The 21,310-nt window shown below is 36.6% G+C and overlaps 3 non-coding genes and 37 pseudogenes across 3 annotated transcripts; all 40 read right to left on the bottom strand.

The window, feature by feature from the left end:
* Positions 1 to 365: 365 nt before the first annotated feature.
* Positions 366 to 484, bottom strand: LOC124329645 (annotated as a pseudogene).
* Positions 485 to 897: 413 nt separating this feature from the next.
* On the bottom strand, positions 898 to 1,016 carry LOC124331996 (annotated as a pseudogene).
* A 414-nt stretch (positions 1,017 to 1,430) lies between these two features.
* Positions 1,431 to 1,549, bottom strand: LOC124329644 (annotated as a pseudogene).
* A 413-nt stretch (positions 1,550 to 1,962) lies between these two features.
* Positions 1,963 to 2,081, bottom strand: LOC124333528 (annotated as a pseudogene).
* Positions 2,082 to 2,494: 413 nt separating this feature from the next.
* LOC124335178 lies at positions 2,495 to 2,613 on the bottom strand (annotated as a pseudogene).
* A 413-nt stretch (positions 2,614 to 3,026) lies between these two features.
* On the bottom strand, positions 3,027 to 3,145 carry LOC124331994 (annotated as a pseudogene).
* A 414-nt stretch (positions 3,146 to 3,559) lies between these two features.
* On the bottom strand, positions 3,560 to 3,678 carry LOC124329642 (annotated as a pseudogene).
* Positions 3,679 to 4,091: 413 nt separating this feature from the next.
* On the bottom strand, positions 4,092 to 4,210 carry LOC124331993 (annotated as a pseudogene).
* A 414-nt stretch (positions 4,211 to 4,624) lies between these two features.
* LOC124335138 lies at positions 4,625 to 4,743 on the bottom strand. Its single transcript, XR_006916876.1, has one exon. It is a non-coding gene; the product is annotated as a 5S ribosomal RNA (ribosomal RNA).
* Positions 4,744 to 5,156: 413 nt separating this feature from the next.
* On the bottom strand, positions 5,157 to 5,275 carry LOC124331992 (annotated as a pseudogene).
* Positions 5,276 to 5,688: 413 nt separating this feature from the next.
* Positions 5,689 to 5,807, bottom strand: LOC124331138. Its single transcript, XR_006916842.1, has one exon. It is a non-coding gene; the product is annotated as a 5S ribosomal RNA (ribosomal RNA).
* Positions 5,808 to 6,220: 413 nt separating this feature from the next.
* Positions 6,221 to 6,339, bottom strand: LOC124331991 (annotated as a pseudogene).
* A 414-nt stretch (positions 6,340 to 6,753) lies between these two features.
* On the bottom strand, positions 6,754 to 6,872 carry LOC124329641 (annotated as a pseudogene).
* Positions 6,873 to 7,285: 413 nt separating this feature from the next.
* Positions 7,286 to 7,404, bottom strand: LOC124333527 (annotated as a pseudogene).
* Positions 7,405 to 7,817: 413 nt separating this feature from the next.
* Positions 7,818 to 7,936, bottom strand: LOC124331990 (annotated as a pseudogene).
* A 414-nt stretch (positions 7,937 to 8,350) lies between these two features.
* Positions 8,351 to 8,469, bottom strand: LOC124333525 (annotated as a pseudogene).
* A 413-nt stretch (positions 8,470 to 8,882) lies between these two features.
* LOC124331989 lies at positions 8,883 to 9,001 on the bottom strand (annotated as a pseudogene).
* Positions 9,002 to 9,415: 414 nt separating this feature from the next.
* On the bottom strand, positions 9,416 to 9,534 carry LOC124329640 (annotated as a pseudogene).
* A 413-nt stretch (positions 9,535 to 9,947) lies between these two features.
* LOC124333524 lies at positions 9,948 to 10,066 on the bottom strand (annotated as a pseudogene).
* Positions 10,067 to 10,479: 413 nt separating this feature from the next.
* Positions 10,480 to 10,598, bottom strand: LOC124331988 (annotated as a pseudogene).
* Positions 10,599 to 11,011: 413 nt separating this feature from the next.
* On the bottom strand, positions 11,012 to 11,130 carry LOC124329639 (annotated as a pseudogene).
* A 413-nt stretch (positions 11,131 to 11,543) lies between these two features.
* Positions 11,544 to 11,662, bottom strand: LOC124331987 (annotated as a pseudogene).
* Positions 11,663 to 12,075: 413 nt separating this feature from the next.
* Positions 12,076 to 12,194, bottom strand: LOC124329638 (annotated as a pseudogene).
* A 413-nt stretch (positions 12,195 to 12,607) lies between these two features.
* On the bottom strand, positions 12,608 to 12,726 carry LOC124331986 (annotated as a pseudogene).
* Positions 12,727 to 13,141: 415 nt separating this feature from the next.
* Positions 13,142 to 13,260, bottom strand: LOC124329637 (annotated as a pseudogene).
* Positions 13,261 to 13,673: 413 nt separating this feature from the next.
* LOC124331023 lies at positions 13,674 to 13,792 on the bottom strand. The gene has a single exon (XR_006916841.1). It is a non-coding gene; the product is annotated as a 5S ribosomal RNA (ribosomal RNA).
* A 413-nt stretch (positions 13,793 to 14,205) lies between these two features.
* On the bottom strand, positions 14,206 to 14,324 carry LOC124335112 (annotated as a pseudogene).
* A 413-nt stretch (positions 14,325 to 14,737) lies between these two features.
* On the bottom strand, positions 14,738 to 14,856 carry LOC124331985 (annotated as a pseudogene).
* Positions 14,857 to 15,269: 413 nt separating this feature from the next.
* LOC124331983 lies at positions 15,270 to 15,388 on the bottom strand (annotated as a pseudogene).
* Positions 15,389 to 15,803: 415 nt separating this feature from the next.
* LOC124331982 lies at positions 15,804 to 15,922 on the bottom strand (annotated as a pseudogene).
* Positions 15,923 to 16,335: 413 nt separating this feature from the next.
* LOC124331981 lies at positions 16,336 to 16,454 on the bottom strand (annotated as a pseudogene).
* A 414-nt stretch (positions 16,455 to 16,868) lies between these two features.
* LOC124334007 lies at positions 16,869 to 16,987 on the bottom strand (annotated as a pseudogene).
* A 414-nt stretch (positions 16,988 to 17,401) lies between these two features.
* On the bottom strand, positions 17,402 to 17,520 carry LOC124329636 (annotated as a pseudogene).
* A 413-nt stretch (positions 17,521 to 17,933) lies between these two features.
* On the bottom strand, positions 17,934 to 18,052 carry LOC124331980 (annotated as a pseudogene).
* Positions 18,053 to 18,468: 416 nt separating this feature from the next.
* On the bottom strand, positions 18,469 to 18,587 carry LOC124331979 (annotated as a pseudogene).
* A 414-nt stretch (positions 18,588 to 19,001) lies between these two features.
* LOC124329634 lies at positions 19,002 to 19,120 on the bottom strand (annotated as a pseudogene).
* A 413-nt stretch (positions 19,121 to 19,533) lies between these two features.
* Positions 19,534 to 19,652, bottom strand: LOC124331978 (annotated as a pseudogene).
* Positions 19,653 to 20,066: 414 nt separating this feature from the next.
* On the bottom strand, positions 20,067 to 20,185 carry LOC124329633 (annotated as a pseudogene).
* A 413-nt stretch (positions 20,186 to 20,598) lies between these two features.
* On the bottom strand, positions 20,599 to 20,717 carry LOC124331977 (annotated as a pseudogene).
* Positions 20,718 to 21,133: 416 nt separating this feature from the next.
* On the bottom strand, positions 21,134 to 21,252 carry LOC124331976 (annotated as a pseudogene).
* Between the last annotated feature and the right edge of the window lie 58 nt (positions 21,253 to 21,310).

Raw genomic sequence — 21,310 nt, 5'->3', positions numbered from 1 at the left:
TCACTTCAAAGTGATAGAAATGTTTGTTCATTGAATTTGGACTCGTAACCATCGCGAATAAAAAAGCGCGATAAACTTTGAAAAACTCGCAATGAAATTTATCCAGAATCATTCCTATAGATGAATTGAACCTATCTCTATGCCATTGATATTTTTGATCTACGAATTTGGACTGGTAACCATCGCGATTAAAAAACGCGATAAACTTTGAAAAACTCTCAATGGAATTGATCCATAATCATTCTTATAGATGAATTGAACCTATCTCTAAGGCATTGAAATGTTTTATCTACGAATTTGGACTGGTAACCATCGTGATTGAAAAAAAATTTCAAGAAATTTGTTATTGAAAACAAACTATTCATCGCCAACGACATCCCGTATTCCCAAGCGGTCACCCTTCCAAGTACTAACAGGACTCGACGTAACTTAACTTCTGGGAGCTGACGAGACCAGGTGCGTTCTACTCGATATGGCCGTTGACATTCAGCAATGAAAATTTACCCTTCCATTCCCAATGGATGAATAGAAAATCACTTCAAAGTGATAGAAATGTTTGTTCATTGAATTTGGACTCGTAACCATCGCGAATAAAAAAGCGCGATAAACTTTGAAAAACTCGCAATGAAATTCATCCAGAATCATTCCTATAGATGAATTGAACCTATCTCTATGCCATTGATATTTTGATCGACGAATTTTGATTGGTAACCATCGCGATTAAAAAACGCGATAAACTTTGAAAAACTCTCAATGGAATTGATCCAGAATCATTTTTATAGATGAATTGAACCTATCTCTAAAGCATTGAAATGTTTTATCTACGAATTTGGACTGGTAACCATCGTGATTGAAAAAAAAATTCAAGAAATTTGTTATTGAAAACAAACTATTCATCGCCAACGACATCCCGTATTCCCAAGCGGTCACCCTTCCAAGTACTAACGGGACTCGACGTAACTTAACTTCTGGGAGCTGACGAGACCAGGTGCGTTCTACGTGATATGGCCGTTGACATTCAAAAATGAAAATTTACCCTCCCAGTCCCAATGGATGAATAGAAAATCACTTCAAAGTGATAGAAATGTTTGTTCATTGAATTTGGACTCGTAACCATCGCGAATAAAAAAGCGCGATAAACTTTGAAAAACTCGCAATGAAATTTATCCAGAATCATTCCTATAGATGAATTGAACCTATCTCTATGCCATTGATATTTTTGATCTACGAATTTGGACTGGTAACCATCGCGATTAAAAAACGCGATAAACTTTGAAAAACTCTCAATGAAATTGATCCATAATCATTCTTATAGATAAATTGAACCTATCTCTAAGGCATTGAAATGTTTTATCTACGAATTTGGACTGGTAACCATCGTGATTGAAAAAAAATTTCAAGAAATTTGTTATTGAAAACAAACTATTCATCGCCAACGACATCCCGTATTCCCAAGCGGTCACCCTTCCAAGTACTAACAGGACTCGACGTAACTTAACTTCTGGGAGCTGACGAGACCAGGTGCGTTCTACTCGATATGGCCGTTGACATTCAGCAATGAAAATTTACCCTTCCATTCCCAATGGATGAATAGAAAATCACTTCAAAGTGATAGAAATGTTTGTTCATTGAATTTGGACTCGTAACCATCGCGAATAAAAAAGCGCGATAAACTTTGAAAAACTCGCAATGAAATTCATCCAGAATCATTCCTATAGATGAATTGAACCTATCTCTATGCCATTGATATTTTGATCGACGAATTTGGATTGGTAACCATCACGATTAAAAAACGCGATAAACTTTGAAAAACTCTCAATGGAATTGATCCAGAATCATTCTTATAGATGAATTGAACCTATCTCTAAGGCATTGAAATGTTTTATCTACGAATTTGGACTGGTAACCATCGCGATTGAAAAAAAAATTCAAGAAATTTGTTATTGAAAACAAACTATTCATCGCCAACAACATCCCGTATTCCCAAGCGGTCACCCTTCCAAGTACTAACGGGACTCGACGTAACTTAACTTCTGGGAGCTGACGAGACCAGGTGCGTTCTACGTGATATGGCCGTTGACATTCAAAAATGAAAATTTACCCTCCCAGTCCCAATGGATGAATAGAAAATCACTTCAAAGTGATAGAAATGTTTGTTCATTGAATTTGGACTCGTAACCATCGCGAATAAAAAAGCGCGATAAACTTTGAAAAACTCGCAATGAAATTCATCCAGAATCATTCCTATAGATGAATTGAACCTATCTGTATGCCATTGATATTTTGATCGACGAATTTTGATTGGTAACCATCGCGATTAAAAAACGCGATAAACTTTGAAAAACTCTCAATGGAATTGATCCAGAATCATTTTTATAGATGAATTGAACCTATCTCTAAAGCATTGAAATGTTTTATCTACGAATTTGGACTGGTAACCATCGTGATTGAAAAAAAAATTCAAGAAATTTGTTATTGAAAACAAACTATTCGTCGCCAACGACATCCCGTATTCCCAAGCGGTCACCCTTCCAAGTACTAACGGGACTCGACGTAACTTAACTTCTGGGAGCTGACGAGACCAGGTGCGTTCTACTCGATATGGCCGTTGACATTCAGCAATGAAAATTTACCCTTCCATTCCCAATGGATGAATAGAAAATCACTTCAAAGTGATAGAAATGTTTGTTCATTGAATTTGGACTCGTAACCATCGCGAATAAAAAAGCGCGATAAACTTTGAAAAACTCGCAATGAAATTCATCCAGAATCATTCCTATAGATGAATTGAACCTATCTCTATGCCATTGATATTTTGATCGACGAATTTTGATTGGTAACCATCGCGATTAAAAAACGCGATAAACTTTGAAAAACTCTCAATGGAATTGATCCAGAATCATTTTTATAGATGAATTGAACCTATCTCTAAAGCATTGAAATGTTTTATCTACGAATTTGGACTGGTAACCATCGTGATTGAAAAAAAAATTCAAGAAATTTGTTATTGAAAACAAACTATTCATCGCCAACGACATCCCGTATTCCCAAGCGGTCACCCTTCCAAGTACTAACGGGACTCGACGTAACTTAACTTCTGGGAGCTGACGAGACCAGGTGCGTTCTACGTGATATGGCCGTTGACATTCAAAAATGAAAATTTACCCTCCCAGTCCCAATGGATGAATAGAAAATCACTTCAAAGTGATAGAAATGTTTGTTCATTGAATTTGGACTCGTAACCATCGCGAATAAAAAAGCGCGATCAACTTTGAAAAACTCGCAATGAAATTTATCCAGAATCATTCCTATAGATGAATTGAACCTATCTCTATGCCATTGATATTTTTGATCTACGAATTTGGACTGGTAACCATCGCGATTAAAAAACGCGATAAACTTTGAAAAACTCTCAATGGAATTGATCCATAATCATTCTTATAGATGAATTGAACCTATCTCTAAGGCATTGAAATGTTTTATCTACGAATTTGGACTGGTAACCATCGTGATTGAAAAAAAATTTCAAGAAATTTGTTATTGAAAACAAACTATTCATCGCCAACGACATCCCGTATTCCCAAGCGGTCACCCTTCCAAGTACTAACAGGACTCGACGTAACTTAACTTCTGGGAGCTGACGAGACCAGGTGCGTTCTACTCGATATGGCCGTTGACATTCAGCAATGAAAATTTACCCTTCCATTCCCAATGGATGAATAGAAAATCACTTCAAAGTGATAGAAATGTTTGTTCATTGAATTTGGACTCGTAACCATCGCGAATAAAAAAGCGCGATAAACTTTGAAAAACTCGCAATGAAATTCATCCAGAATCATTCCTATAGATGAATTGAACCTATCTCTATGCCATTGATATTTTGATCGACGAATTTTGATTGGTAACCATCGCGATTAAAAAACGCGATAAACTTTGAAAAACTCTCAATGGAATTGATCCAGAATCATTTTTATAGATGAATTGAACCTATCTCTAAAGCATTGAAATGTTTTATCTACGAATTTGGACTGGTAACCATCGTGATTGAAAAAAAAATTCAAGAAATTTGTTATTGAAAACAAACTATTCATCGCCAACGACATCCCGTATTCCCAAGCGGTCACCCTTCCAAGTACTAACGGGACTCGACGTAACTTAACTTCTGGGAGCTGACGAGACCAGGTGCGTTCTACGTGATATGGCCGTTGACATTCAAAAATGAAAATTTACCCTCCCAGTCCCAATGGATGAATAGAAAATCACTTCAAAGTGATAGAAATGTTTGTTCATTGAATTTGGACTCGTAACCATCGCGAATAAAAAAGCGCGATCAACTTTGAAAAACTCGCAATGAAATTTATCCAGAATCATTCCTATAGATGAATTGAACCTATCTCTATGCCATTGATATTTTTGATCTACGAATTTGGACTGGTAACCATCGCGATTAAAAAACGCGATAAACTTTGAAAAACTCTCAATGAAATTGATCCATAATCATTCTTATAGATGAATTGAACCTATCTCTAAGGCATTGAAATGTTTTATCTACGAATTTGGACTGGTAACCATCGCGATTGAAAAAAAAATTCAAGAAATTTGTTATTGAAAACCAACTATTCATCGCCAACGACATCCCGTATTCCCAAGCGGTCACCCTTCCAAGTACTAACGTGACTCAACGTAACTTAACTTCTGGGAGCTGACGAGACCAGGTGCGTTCTACGTGATATGGCCGTTGACATTCAAAAATGAAAATTTACCCTCCCAGTCCCAATGGATGAATAGAAAATCACTTCAAAGTGATAGAAATGTTTGTTCATTGAATTTGGACTCGTAACCATCGCGAATAAAAAAGCGCGATAAACTTTGAAAAACTCGCAATGAAATTCATCCAGAATCATTCCTATAGATGAATTGAACCTATCTCTATGCCATTGATATTTTGATCGACGAATTTGGATTGGTAACCATCGCGATTAAAAAACGCGATAAACTTTGAAAAACTCTCAATGGAATTGATCCAGAATCATTTTTATAGATGAATTGAACCTATCTCTAAGGCATTGAAATGTTTTATCTACGAATTTGGACTGGTAACCATCGTGATTGAAAAAAAAATTCAAGAAATTTGTTATTGAAAACAAACTATTCATCGCCAACGACATCCCGTATTCCCAAGCGGTCACCCTTCCAAGTACTAACGGGACTCGACGTAACTTAACTTCTGGGAGCTGACGAGACCAGGTGCGTTCTACGTGATATGGCCGTTGACATTCAAAAATGAAAATTTACCCTCCCAGTCCCAATGGATGAATAGAAAATCACTTCAAAGTGATAGAAATGTTTGTTCATTGAATTTGGACTCGTAACCATCGCGAATAAAAAAGCGCGATAAACTTTGAAAAACTCGCAATGAAATTCATCCAGAATCATTCCTATAGATGAATTGAACCTATCTCTATGCCATTGATATTTTGATCGACGAATTTGGATTGGTAACCATCGCGATTAAAAAACGCGATAAACTTTGAAAAACTCTCAATGGAATTGATCCAGAATCATTTTTATAGATGAATTGAACCTATCTCTAAGGCATTGAAATGTTTTATCTACGAATTTGGACTGGTAACCATCGTGATTGAAAAAAAAATTCAAGAAATTTGTTATTGAAAACAAACTATTCATCGCCAACGACATCCCGTATTCCCAAGCGGTCACCCTTCCAAGTACTAACGTGACTCGACGTAACTTAACTTCTGGGAGCTGACGAGACCAGGTGCGTTCTACGTGATATGGCCGTTGACATTCAAAAATGAAAATTTACCCTCCCAGTCCCAATGGATGAATAGAAAATCACTTCAAAGTGATAGAAATGTTTATTCATTGAATTTGGACTCGTAACCATCGCGAATAAAAAAGCGCGATAAACTTTGAAAAACTCGCAATGAAATTCATCCAGAATCATTCCTATAGATGAATTGAACCTATCTCTATGCCATTGATATTTTGATCGACGAATTTTGATTGGTAACCATCGCGATTAAAAAACGCGATAAACTTTGAAAAACTCTCAATGGAATTGATCCAGAATCATTTTTATAGATGAATTGAACCTATCTCTAAAGCATTGAAATGTTTTATCTACGAATTTGGACTGGTAACCATCGTGATTGAAAAAAAAATTCAAGAAATTTGTTATTGAAAACAAACTATTCATCGCCAACGACATCCCGTATTCCCAAGCGGTCACCCTTCCAAGTACTAACGGGACTCGACGTAACTTAACTTCTGGGAGCTGACGAGACCAGGTGCGTTCTACGTGATATGGCCGTTGACATTCAAAAATGAAAATTTACCCTCCCAGTCCCAATGGATGAATAGAAAATCACTTCAAAGTGATAGAAATGTTTGTTCATTGAATTTGGACTCGTAACCATCGCGAATAAAAAAGCGCGATCAACTTTGAAAAACTCGCAATGAAATTTATCCAGAATCATTCCTATAGATGAATTGAACCTATCTCTATGCCATTGATATTTTTGATCTACGAATTTGGACTGGTAACCATCGCGATTAAAAAACGCGATAAACTTTGAAAAACTCTCAATGGAATTGATCCATAATCATTCTTATAGATGAATTGAACCTATCTCTAAGGCATTGAAATGTTTTATCTACGAATTTGGACTGGTAACCATCGTGATTGAAAAAAAATTTCAAGAAATTTGTTATTGAAAACAAACTATTCATCGCCAACGACATCCCGTATTCCCAAGCGGTCACCCTTCCAAGTACTAACAGGACTCGACGTAACTTAACTTCTGGGAGCTGACGAGACCAGGTGCGTTCTACTCGATATGGCCGTTGACATTCAGCAATGAAAATTTACCCTTCCATTCCCAATGGATGAATAGAAAATCACTTCAAAGTGATAGAAATGTTTGTTCATTGAATTTGGACTCGTAACCATCGCGAATAAAAAAGCGCGATAAACTTTGAAAAACTCGCAATGAAATTCATCCAGAATCATTCCTATAGATGAATTGAACCTATCTCTATGCCATTGATATTTTGATCGACGAATTTGGATTGGTAACCATCACGATTAAAAAACGCGATAAACTTTGAAAAACTCTCAATGGAATTGATCCAGAATCATTCTTATAGATGAATTGAACCTATCTCTAAGGCATTGAAATGTTTTATCTACGAATTTGGACTGGTAACCATCGCGATTGAAAAAAAAATTCAAGAAATTTGTTATTGAAAACAAACTATTCATCGCCAACAACATCCCGTATTCCCAAGCGGTCACCCTTCCAAGTACTAACGGGACTCGACGTAACTTAACTTCTGGGAGCTGACGAGACCAGGTGCGTTCTACGTGATATGGCCGTTGACATTCAAAAATGAAAATTTACCCTCCCAGTCCCAATGGATGAATAGAAAATCACTTCAAAGTGATAGAAATGTTTATTCATTGAATTTGGACTCGTAACCATCGCGAATAAAAAAGCGCGATAAACTTTGAAAAACTCGCAATGAAATTCATCCAGAATCATTCCTATAGATGAATTGAACCTATCTCTATGCCATTGATATTTTGATCGACGAATTTTGATTGGTAACCATCGCGATTAAAAAACGCGATAAACTTTGAAAAACTCTCAATGGAATTGATCCAGAATCATTTTTATAGATGAATTGAACCTATCTCTAAAGCATTGAAATGTTTTATCTACGAATTTGGACTGGTAACCATCGTGATTGAAAAAAAAGTTCAAGAAATTTGTTATTGAAAACAAACTATTCATCGCCAACGACATCCCGTATTCCCAAGCGGTCACCCTTCCAAGTACTAACGGGACTCGACGTAACTTAACTTCTGGGAGCTGACGAGACCAGGTGCGTTCTACGTGATATGGCCGTTGACATTCAAAAATGAAAATTTACCCTCCCAGTCCCAATGGATGAATAGAAAATCACTTCAAAGTGATAGAAATGTTTGTTCATTGAATTTGGACTCGTAACCATCGCGAATAAAAAAGCGCGATCAACTTTGAAAAACTCGCAATGAAATTTATCCAGAATCATTCCTATAGATGAATTGAACCTATCTCTATGCCATTGATATTTTTGATCTACGAATTTGGACTGGTAACCATCGCGATTAAAAAACGCGATAAACTTTGAAAAACTCTCAATGGAATTGATCCATAATCATTCTTATAGATGAATTGAACCTATCTCTAAGGCATTGAAATGTTTTATCTACGAATTTGGACTGGTAACCATCGCGATTGAAAAAAAAATTCAAGAAATTTGTTATTGAAAACAAACTATTCATCGCCAACAACATCCCGTATTCCCAAGCGGTCACCCTTCCAAGTACTAACGGGACTCGACGTAACTTAACTTCTGGGAGCTGACGAGACCAGGTGCGTTCTACGTGATATGGCCGTTGACATTCAAAAATGAAAATTTACCCTCCCAGTCCCAATGGATGAATAGAAAATCACTTCAAAGTGATAGAAATGTTTATTCATTGAATTTGGACTCGTAACCATCGCGAATAAAAAAGCGCGATAAACTTTGAAAAACTCGCAATGAAATTCATCCAGAATCATTCCTATAGATGAATTGAACCTATCTCTATGCCATTGATATTTTGATCGACGAATTTTGATTGGTAACCATCGCGATTAAAAAACGCGATAAACTTTGAAAAACTCTCAATGGAATTGATCCAGAATCATTTTTATAGATGAATTGAACCTATCTCTAAAGCATTGAAATGTTTTATCTACGAATTTGGACTGGTAACCATCGTGATTGAAAAAAAAATTCAAGAAATTTGTTATTGAAAACAAACTATTCATCGCCAACGACATCCCGTATTCCCAAGCGGTCACCCTTCCAAGTACTAACGGGACTCGACGTAACTTAACTTCTGGGAGCTGACGAGACCAGGTGCGTTCTACGTGATATGGCCGTTGACATTCAAAAATGAAAATTTACCCTCCCAGTCCCAATGGATGAATAGAAAATCACTTCAAAGTGATAGAAATGTTTGTTCATTGAATTTGGACTCGTAACCATCGCGAATAAAAAAGCGCGATCAACTTTGAAAAACTCGCAATGAAATTTATCCAGAATCATTCCTATAGATGAATTGAACCTATCTCTATGCCATTGATATTTTTGATCTACGAATTTGGACTGGTAACCATCGCGATTAAAAAACGCGATAAACTTTGAAAAACTCTCAATGGAATTGATCCATAATCATTCTTATAGATGAATTGAACCTATCTCTAAGGCATTGAAATGTTTTATCTACGAATTTGGACTGGTAACCATCGTGATTGAAAAAAAATTTCAAGAAATTTGTTATTGAAAACAAACTATTCATCGCCAACGACATCCCGTATTCCCAAGCGGTCACCCTTCCAAGTACTAACAGGACTCGACGTAACTTAACTTCTGGGAGCTGACGAGACCAGGTGCGTTCTACTCGATATGGCCGTTGACATTCAGCAATGAAAATTTACCCTTCCATTCCCAATGGATGAATAGAAAATCACTTCAAAGTGATAGAAATGTTTGTTCATTGAATTTGGACTCGTAACCATCGCGAATAAAAAAGCGCGATAAACTTTGAAAAACTCGCAATGAAATTCATCCAGAATCATTCCTATAGATGAATTGAACCTATCTCTATGCCATTGATATTTTGATCGACGAATTTGGATTGGTAACCATCACGATTAAAAAACGCGATAAACTTTGAAAAACTCTCAATGGAATTGATCCAGAATCATTCTTATAGATGAATTGAACCTATCTCTAAGGCATTGAAATGTTTTATCTACGAATTTGGACTGGTAACCATCGCGATTGAAAAAAAAATTCAAGAAATTTGTTATTGAAAACAAACTATTCATCGCCAACAACATCCCGTATTCCCAAGCGGTCACCCTTCCAAGTACTAACGGGACTCGACGTAACTTAACTTCTGGGAGCTGACGAGACCAGGTGCGTTCTACGTGATATGGCCGTTGACATTCAAAAATGAAAATTTACCCTCCCAGTCCCAATGGATGAATAGAAAATCACTTCAAAGTGATAGAAATGTTTGTTCATTGAATTTGGACTCGTAACCATCGCGAATAAAAAAGCGCGATAAACTTTGAAAAACTCGCAATGAAATTCATCCAGAATCATTCCTATAGATGAATTGAACCTATCTCTATGCCATTGATATTTTGATCGACGAATTTTGATTGGTAACCATCGCGATTAAAAAACGCGATAAACTTTGAAAAACTCTCAATGGAATTGATCCAGAATCATTTTTATAGATGAATTGAACCTATCTCTAAAGCATTGAAATGTTTTATCTACGAATTTGGACTGGTAACCATCGTGATTGAAAAAAAAATTCAAGAAATTTGTTATTGAAAACAAACTATTCATCGCCAACGACATCCCGTATTCCCAAGCGGTCACCCTTCCAAGTACTAACGGGACTCGACGTAACTTAACTTCTGGGAGCTGACGAGACCAGGTGCGTTCTACGTGATATGGCCGTTGACATTCAAAAATGAAAATTTACCCTCCCAGTCCCAATGGATGAATAGAAAATCACTTCAAAGTGATAGAAATGTTTGTTCATTGAATTTGGACTCGTAACCATCGCGAATAAAAAAGCGCGATAAACTTTGAAAAACTCGCAATGAAATTCATCCAGAATCATTCCTATAGATGAATTGAACCTATCTCTATGCCATTGATATTTTGATCGACGAATTTGGATTGGTAACCATCGCGATTAAAAAACGCGATAAACTTTGAAAAACTCTCAATGGAATTGATCCAGAATCATTTTTATAGATGAATTGAACCTATCTCTAAGGCATTGAAATGTTTTATCTACGAATTTGGACTGGTAACCATCGTGATTGAAAAAAAATTTCAAGAAATTTGTTATTGAAAACAAACTATTCATCGCCAACGACATCCCGTATTCCCAAGCGGTCACCCTTCCAAGTACTAACAGGACTCGACGTAACTTAACTTCTGGGAGCTGACGAGACCAGGTGCGTTCTACTCGATATGGCCGTTGACATTCAAAAATGAAAATTTACCCTCCCAGTCCCAATGGATGAATAGAAAATCACTTCAAAGTGATAGAAATGTTTGTTCATTGAATTTGGACTCGTAACCATCGCGAATAAAAAAGCGCGATAAACTTTGAAAAACTCGCAATGAAATTCATCCAGAATCATTCCTATAGATGAATTGAACCTATCTCTATGCCATTGATATTTTGATCGACGAATTTGGATTGGTAACCATCGCGATTAAAAAACGCGATAAACTTTGAAAAACTCTCAATGGAATTGATCCAGAATCATTTTTATAGATGAATTGAACCTATCTCTAAGGCATTGAAATGTTTTATCTACGAATTTGGACTGGGAACCATCGTGATTGAAAAAAAAATTCAAGAAATTTGTTATTGAAAACAAACTATTCATCGCCAACGACATCCCGTATTCCCAAGCGGTCACCCTTCCAAGTACTAACGGGACTCGACGTAACTTAACTTCTGGGAGCTGACGAGACCAGGTGCGTTCTACGTGATATGGCCGTTGACATTCAAAAATGAAAATTTACCCTCCCAGTCCCAATGGATGAATAGAAAATCACTTCAAAGTGATAGAAATGTTTGTTCATTGAATTTGGACTCGTAACCATCGCGAATAAAAAAGCGCGATAAACTTTGAAAAACTCGCAATGAAATTCATCCAGAATCATTCCTATAGATGAATTGAACCTATCTCTATGCCATTGATATTTTGATCGACGAATTTGGATTGGTAACCATCGCGATTAAAAAACGCGATAAACTTTGAAAAACTCTCAATGGAATTGATCCAGAATCATTTTTATAGATGAATTGAACCTATCTCTAAGGCATTGAAATGTTTTATCTACGAATTTGGACTGGTAACCATCGTGATTGAAAAAAAATTTCAAGAAATTTGTTATTGAAAACAAACTATTCATCGCCAACGACATCCCGTATTCCCAAGCGGTCACCCTTCCAAGTACTAACAGGACTCGACGTAACTTAACTTCTGGGAGCTGACGAGACCAGGTGCGTTCTACTCGATATGGCCGTTGACATTCAAAAATGAAAATTTACCCTCCCAGTCCCAATGGATGAATAGAAAATCACTTCAAAGTGATAGAAATGTTTGTTCATTGAATTTGGACTCGTAACCATCGCGAATAAAAAAGCGCGATAAACTTTGAAAAACTCGCAATGAAATTCATCCAGAATCATTCCTATAGATGAATTGAACCTATCTCTATGCCATTGATATTTTGATCGACGAATTTGGATTGGTAACCACCGCGATTAAAAAACGCGATAAACTTTGAAAAACTCTCAATGGAATTGATCCAGAATCATTTTTATAGATGAATTGAACCTATCTCTAAGGCATTGAAATGTTTTATCTACGAATTTGGACTGGGAACCATCGTGATTGAAAAAAAAATTCAAGAAATTTGTTATTGAAAACAAACTATTCATCGCCAACGACATCCCGTATTCCCAAGCGGTCACCCTTCCAAGTACTAACGGGACTCGACGTAACTTAACTTCTGGGAGCTGACGAGACCAGGTGCGTTCTACGTGATATGGCCGTTGACATTCAAAAATGAAAATTTACCCTCCCAGTCCCAATGGATGAATAGAAAATCACTTCAAAGTGATAGAAATGTTTGTTCATTGAATTTGGACTCGTAACCATCGTGAATAAAAAAGCGCGATCAACTTTGAAAAACTCGCAATGAAATTTATCCAGAATCATTCCTATAGATGAATTGAACCTATCTCTATGCCATTGATATTTTTGATCTACGAATTTGGACTGGTAACCATCGCGATTAAAAAACGCGATAAACTTTGAAAAACTCTCAATGGAATTGATCCATAATCATTCTTATAGATGAATTGAACCTATCTCTAAGGCATTGAAATGTTTTATCTACGAATTTGGACTGGTAACCATCGTGATTGAAAAAACAATTTCAAGAAATTTGTTATTGAAAACAAACTATTCATCGCCAACGACATCCCGTATTCCCAAGCGGTCACCCTTCCAAGTACTAACAGGACTCGACGTAACTTAACTTCTGGGAGCTGACGAGACCAGGTGCGTTCTACTCGATATGGCCGTTGACATTCAGCAATGAAAATTTACCCTTCCATTCCCAATGGATGAATAGAAAATCACTTCAAAGTGATAGAAATGTTTGTTCATTGAATTTGGACTCGTAACCATCACGAATAAAAAAGCGCGATAAACTTTGAAAAACTCGCAATGAAATTCATCCAGAATCATTCCTATAGATGAATTGAACCTATCTCTATGCCATTGATATTTTGATCGACGAATTTGGATTGGTAACCATCACGATTAAAAAACGCGATAAACTTTGAAAAACTCTCAATGGAATTGATCCAGAATCATTCTTATAGATGAATTGAACCTATCTCTAAGGCATTGAAATGTTTTATCTACGAATTTGGACTGGTAACCATCGCGATTGAAAAAAAAATTCAAGAAATTTGTTATTGAAAACAAACTATTCATCGCCAACGACATCCCGTATTCCCAAGCGGTCACCCTTCCAAGTACTAACGTGACTCGACGTAACTTAACTTCTGGGAGCTGACGAGACCAGGTGCGTTCTACGTGATATGGCCGTTGACATTCAAAAATGAAAATTTACCCTCCCAGTCCCAATGGATGAATAGAAAATCACTTCAAAGTGATAGAAATGTTTGTTCATTGAATTTGGACTCGTAACCATCGCGAATAAAAAAGCGCGATAAACTTTGAAAAACTCGCAATGAAATTCATCCAGAATCATTCCTATAGATGAATTGAACCTATCTCTATGCCATTGATATTTTGATCGACGAATTTGGATTGGTAACCATCGCGATTAAAAAACGCGATAAACTTTGAAAAACTCTCAATGGAATTGATCCAGAATCATTTTTATAGATGAATTGAACCTATCTCTAAGGCATTGAAATGTTTTATCTACGAATTTGGACTGGTAACCATCGTGATTGAAAAAAAAATTCAAGAAATTTGTTATTGAAAACAAACTATTCATCGCCAACGACATTCCGTATTCCCATGCGGTCACCCTTCCAAGTACTAACGGGACTCGACGTAACTTAACTTCTGGGAGCTGACGAGACCAGGTGCGTTCTACGTGATATGGCCGTTGACATTCAAAAATGAAAATTTACCCTCCCAGTCCCAATGGATGAATAGAAAATCACTTCAAAGTGATAGAAATGTTTGTTCATTGAATTTGGACTCGTAACCATCGCGAATAAAAAAGCGCGATAAACTTTGAAAAACTCGCAATGAAATTCATCCAGAATCATTCCTATAGATGAATTGAACCTATCTCTATGCCATTGATATTTTGATCGACGAATTTGGATTGGTAACCATCGCGATTAAAAAACGCGATAAACTTTGAAAAACTCTCAATGGAATTGATCCAGAATCATTTTTATAGATGAATTGAACCTATCTCTAAGGCATTGAAATGTTTTATCTACGAATTTGGACTGGTAACCATCGTGATTGAAAAAAAAATTCAAGAAATTTGTTATTGAAAACAAACTATTCATCGCCAACGACATCCCGTATTCCCAAGCGGTCACCCTTCCAAGTACTAACGGGACTCGACGTAACTTAACTTCTGGGAGCTGACGAGACCAGGTGCGTTCTACGTGATATGGCCGTTGACATTCAAAAATGAAAATTTACCCTCCCAGTCCCAATGGATGAATAGAAAATCACTTCAAAGTGATAGAAATGTTTGTTCATTGAATTTGGACTCGTAACCATCACGAATAAAAAAGCGCGATAAACTTTGAAAAACTCGCAATGAAATTCATCCAGAATCATTCCTATAGATGAATTGAACCTATCTCTATGCCATTGATATTTTGATCGACGAATTTGGATTGGTAACCATCGCGATTAAAAAACGCGATAAACTTTGAAAAACTCTCAATGGAATTGATCCAGAATCATTTTTATAGATGAATTGAACCTATCTCTAAGGCATTGAAATGTTTTATCTACGAATTTGGACTGGTAACCATCGCGATTGAAAAAAAAATTCAAGAAATTTGTTATTGAAAACAAACTATTCATCGCCAACGACATCCCGTATTCCCAAGCGGTCACCCTTCCAAGTACTAACGGGACTCGACGTAACTTAACTTCTGGGAGCTGACGAGACCAGGTGCGTTCTACGTGATATGGCCGTTGACATTCAAAAATGAAAATTTACCCTCCCAGTCCCAATGGATGAATAGAAAATCACTTCAAAGTGATAGAAATGTTTGTTCATTGAATTTGGACTCGTAACCATCGCGAATAAAAAAGCGCGATAAACTTTGAAAAACTCGCAATGAAATTCATCCAGAATCATTCCTATAGATGAATTGAACCTATCTCTATGCCATTGATATTTTGATCGACGAATTTTGATTGGTAACCATCGCGATTAAAAAACGCGATAAACTTTGAAAAACTCTCAATGGAATTGATCCATAATCATTCTAATAGATGAATTGAACCTATCTCTAAAGCATTGAAATGTTTTATCTACGAATTTGGACTGGTAACCATCGCGATTGAAAAAAAAAAATTCAAGAAATTTGTTATTGAAAACAAACTATTCATCGCCAACGACATCCCGTATTCCCAAGCGGTCACCCTTCCAAGTACTAACGGGACTCGACGTAACTTAACTTCTGGGAGCTGACGAGACCAGGTGCGTTCTACGTGATATGGCCGTTGACATTCAAAAATGAAAATTTACCCTCCCAGTCCCAATGGATGAATAGAAAATCACTTCAAAGTGATAGAAATGTTTGTTCATTGAATTTGGACTCGTAACCATCGCGAATAAAAAAGCGCGATAAACTTTGAAAAACTCGCAATGAAATTCATCCAGAATCATTCCTATAGATGAATTGAACCTATCTCTATGCCATTGATATTTTGATCGACGAATTTGGATTGGTAACCATCGCGATTAAAAAACGCGATAAACTTTGAAAAACTCTCAATGGAATTGATCCATAATCATTCTTATAGATGAATTGAACCTATCTCTAAAGCATTGAAATGTTTTATCTACGAATTTGGACTGGTAACCATCGTGATTGAAAAAAAAATTCAAGAAATTTGTTATTGAAAACAAACTATTCATCGCCAACGACATCCCGTATTCCCAAGCGGTCACCCTTCCAAGTACTAACGGGACTCGACGTAACTTAACTTCTGGGAGCTGACGAGACCAGGTGCGTTCTACGTGATATGGCCGTTGACATTCAAAAATGAAAATTTACCCTCCCAGTCCCAATGGATGAATAGAAAATCACTTCAAAGTGATAGAAATGTTTGTTCATTGAATTTGGACTCGTAACCATCGCGAATAAAAAAGCGCGATCAACTTTGAAAAACTCGCAATGAAATTTATCCAGAATCATTCCTATAGATGAATTGAACCTATCTCTATGCCATTGATATTTTTGATCTACGAATTTGGACTGGTAACCATCGCGATTAAAAAACGCGATAAACTTTGAAAAACTCTCAATGGAATTGATCCATAATCATTCTTATAGATGAATTGAACCTATCTCTAAAGCATTGAAATGTTTTATCTACGAATTTGGACTGGTAACCATCGTGATTGAAAAAAAAATTCAAGAAATTTGTTATTGAAAACAAACTATTCATCGCCAACGACATCCCGTATTCCCAAGCGGTCACCCTTCCAAGTACTAACGGGACTCGACGTAACTTAACTTCTGGGAGCTGACGAGACCAGGTGAGTTCTACGTGATATGGCCGTTGACATTCAAAAATGAAAATTTACCCTCCCAGTCCCAATGGATGAATAGAAAATCACTTCAAAGTGATAGAAATGTTTGTTCATTGAATTTGGACTCGTAACCATCGCGAATAAAAAAGCGCGATAAACTTTGAAAAACTCGCAATGAAATTTATCCAGAATCATTCCTATAGATGAATTGAACCTATCTCTATGCCATTGATATTTTTGATCTACGAATTTGGACTGGTAACCATCGCGATTAAAAAACGCGATAAACTTTGAAAAACTCTCAATGGAATTGATCCATAATCATTCTTATAGATGAATTGAACCTATCTCTAAGGCATTGAAATGTTTTATCTACGAATTTGGACTGGTAACCATCGTGATTGAAAAAAAATTTCAAGAAATTTGTTATTGAAAACAAACTATTCATCGCCAACGACATCCCGTATTCCCAAGCGGTCACCCTTCCAAGTACTAACAGGACTCGACGTAACTTAACTTCTGGGAGCTGACGAGACCAGGTGCGTTCTACTCGATATGGCCGTTGACATTCAGCAATGAAAATTTACCCTTCCATTCCCAATGGATGAATAGAAAATCACTTCAAAGTGATAGAAATGTTTGTTCATTGAATTTGGACTCGTAACCATCGCGAATAAAAAAGCGCGATAAACTTTGAAAAACTCGCAATGAAATTCATCCAGAATCATTCCTATAGATGAATTGAACCTATCTCTATGCCATTGATATTTTGATCGACGAATTTGGATTGGTAACCATCGCGATTAAAAAACGCGATAAACTTTGAAAAACTCTCAATGGAATTGATCCAGAATCATTTTTATAGATGAATTGAACCTATCTCTAAGGCATTGAAATGTTTTATCTACGAATTTGGACTGGTAACCATCGTGATTGAAAAAAAAATTCAAGAAATTTGTTATTGAAAACAAACTATTCATCGCCAACGACATCCCGTATTCCCAAGCGGTCACCCTTCCAAGTACTAACGGGACTCGACGTAACTTAACTTCTGGGAGCTGACGAGACCAGGTGCGTTCTACGTGATATGGCCGTTGACATTCAAAAATGAAAATTTACCCTCCCAGTCCCAATGGATGAATAGAAAATCACTTCAAAGTGATAGAAATGTTTGTTCATTGAATTTGGACTCGTAACCATCGCGAATAAAAAAGCGCGATCAATTTTGAAAAACTCGCAATGAAATTTATCCAGAATCATTCCTATAGATGAATTGAACCTATCTCTATGCCATTGATATTTTTGATCTACGAATTTGGACTGGTAACCATCGCGATTAAAAAACGCGATAAACTTTGAAAAACTCTCAATGAAATTGATCCATAATCATTCTTATAGATGAATTGAACCTATCTCTAAGGCATTGAAATGTTTTATCTACGAATTTGGACTGGTAACCATCGCGATTAAAAAAAAAAAATTCAAGAAATTTGTTATTGAAAACAAACTATTCATCGCCAACGACATCCCGTATTCCCAAGCGGTCACCCTTCCAAGTACTAACGGGACTCGACGTAACTTAACTTCTGGGAGCTGACGAGACCAGGTGCGTTCTACGTGATATGGCCGTTGACATTCAAAAATGAAAATTTACCCTCCCAGTCCCAATGGATGAATAGAAAATCACTTCAAAGTGATAGAAATGTTTGTTCATTGAATTTGGACTCGTAACCATCGCGAATAAAAAAGCGCGATAAACTTTGAAAAACTCGCAATGAAATTTATCCAGAATCATTCCTATAGATGAATTGAACCTATCTCTATGCCATTGATATTTTTGATCTACGAATTTGGACTGGTAACCATCGCGATTAAAAAACGCGATAAACTTTGAAAAACTCTCAATGGAATTGATCCATAATCATTCTTATAGATGAATTGAACCTATCTCTAAGGCATTGAAATGTTTTATCTACGAATTTGGACTGGTAACCATCGTGATTGAAAAAAAATTTCAAGAAATTTGTTATTGAAAACAAACTATTCATCGCCAACGACATCCCGTATTCCCAAGCGGTCACCCTTCCAAGTACTAACAGGACTCGACGTAACTTAACTTCTGGGAGCTGACGAGACCAGGTGCGTTCTACTCGATATGGCCGTTGACATTCAGCAATGAAAATTTACCCTTCCATTCCCAATGGATGAATAGAAAATCACTTCAAAGTGATAGAAATGTTTGTTCATTGAATTTGGACTCGTAACCATCGCGAATAAAAAAGCGCGATAAACTTTGAAAAACTCGCAATGAAATTCATCCAGAATCATTCCTATAGATGAATTGAACCTATCTCTATGCCATTGATATTTTGATCGACGAATTTGGATTGGTAACCATCGCGATTAAAAAACGCGATAAACTTTGAAAAACTCTCAATGGAATTGATCCAGAATCATTTTTATAGATGAATTGAACCTATCTCTAAGGCATTGAAATGTTTTATCTACGAATTTGGACTGGTAACCATCGTGATTGAAAAAAAAATTCAAGAAATTTGTTATTGAAAACAAACTATTCATCGCCAACGACATCCCGTATTCCCAAGCGGTCACCCTTCCAAGTACTAACGGGACTCGACGTAACTTAACTTCTGGGAGCTGACGAGACCAGGTGCGTTCTACGTGATATGGCCGTTGACATTCAAAAATGAAAATTTACCCTCCCAGTCCCAATGGATGAATAGAAAATCACTTCAAAGTGATAGAAATGTTTGTTCATTGAATTTGGACTCGTAACCATCGCGAATAAAAAAGCGCGATCAATTTTGAAAAACTCGCAATGAAATTTATCCAGAATCATTCCTATAGATGAATTGAACCTATCTCTATGCCATTGATATTTTTGATCTACGAATTTGGACTGGTAACCATCGCGATTAAAAAACGCGATAAACTTTGAAAAACTCTCAATGGAATTGATCCATAATCATTCTTATAGATGAATTGAACCTATCTCTAAGGCATTGAAATGTTTTATCTACGAATTTGGACTGGTAACCATCGTGATTGAAAAAAAATTTCAAGAAATTTGTTATTGAAAACAAACTATTCATCGCCAACGACATCCCGTATTCCCAAGCGGTCACCCTTCCAAGTACTAACAGGACTCGACGTAACTTAACTTCTGGGAGCTGACGAGACCAGGTGCGTTCTACTCGATATGGCCGTTGACATTCAGCAATGAAAATTTACCCTTCCATTCCCAATGGATGAATAGAAAATCACTTCAAAGTGATAGAAATGTTTGTTCATTGAATTTGGACTCGTAACCATCGCGAATAAAAAAGCGCGATAAACTTTGAAAAACTCGCAATGAAATTCATCCAGAATCATTCCTATAGATGAATTGAACCTATCTCTATGCCATTGATATTTTGATCGACGAATTTGGATTGGTAACCATCGCGATTAAAAAACGCGATAAACTTTGAAAAACTCTCAATGGAATTGATCCAGAATCATTTTTATAGATGAATTGAACCTATCTCTAAGGCATTGAAATGTTTTATCTACGAATTTGGACTGGTAACCATCGTGATTGAAAAAAAAATTCAAGAAATTTGTTATTGAAAACAAACTATTCATCGCCAACGACATCCCGTATTCCCAAGCGGTCACCCTTCCAAGTACTAACGGGACTCGACGTAACTTAACTTCTGGGAGCTGACGAGACCAGGTGCGTTCTACGTGATATGGCCGTTGACATTCAAAAATGAAAATTTACCCTCCCAGTCCCAATGGATGAATAGAAAATCACTTCAAAGTGATAGAAATGTTTGTTCATTGAATTTGGACTCGTAACCATCGCGAATAAAAAAGCGCGATCAATTTTGAAAAACTCGCAATGAAATTTATCCAGAATCATTCCTATAGATGAATTGAACCTATCTCTATGCCATTGATATTTTTGATCTACGAATTTGGACTGGTAACCATCGCGATTAAAAAACGCGATAAACTTTGAAAAACTCTCAATGAAATTGATCCATAATCATTCTTATAGATGAATTGAACCTATCTCTAAGGCATTGAAATGTTTTATCTACGAATTTGGACTGGTAACCATCGCGATTAAAAAAAAAAAATTCAAGAAATTTGTTATTGAAAACAAACTATTCATCGCCAACGACATCCCGTATTCCCAAGCGGTCACCCTTCCAAGTACTAACGGGACTCGACGTAACTTAACTTCTGGGAGCTGACGAGACCAGGTGCGTTCTACGTGATATGGCCGTTGACATTCAAAAATGAAAATTTACCCTCCCAGTCCCAATGGATGAATAGAAAATCACTTCAA

The sequence above is a fragment of the Daphnia pulicaria genome, chromosome 3 (genome assembly GCF_021234035.1).
Source record: "Daphnia pulicaria isolate SC F1-1A chromosome 3, SC_F0-13Bv2, whole genome shotgun sequence".
NCBI classification, from domain to species: Eukaryota; Metazoa; Arthropoda; class Branchiopoda; order Diplostraca; family Daphniidae; genus Daphnia; species Daphnia pulicaria.
The sequence above is the reverse complement of the archived record's forward strand: the minus strand, read 5'-3'. Positions and strand labels throughout refer to the sequence as shown.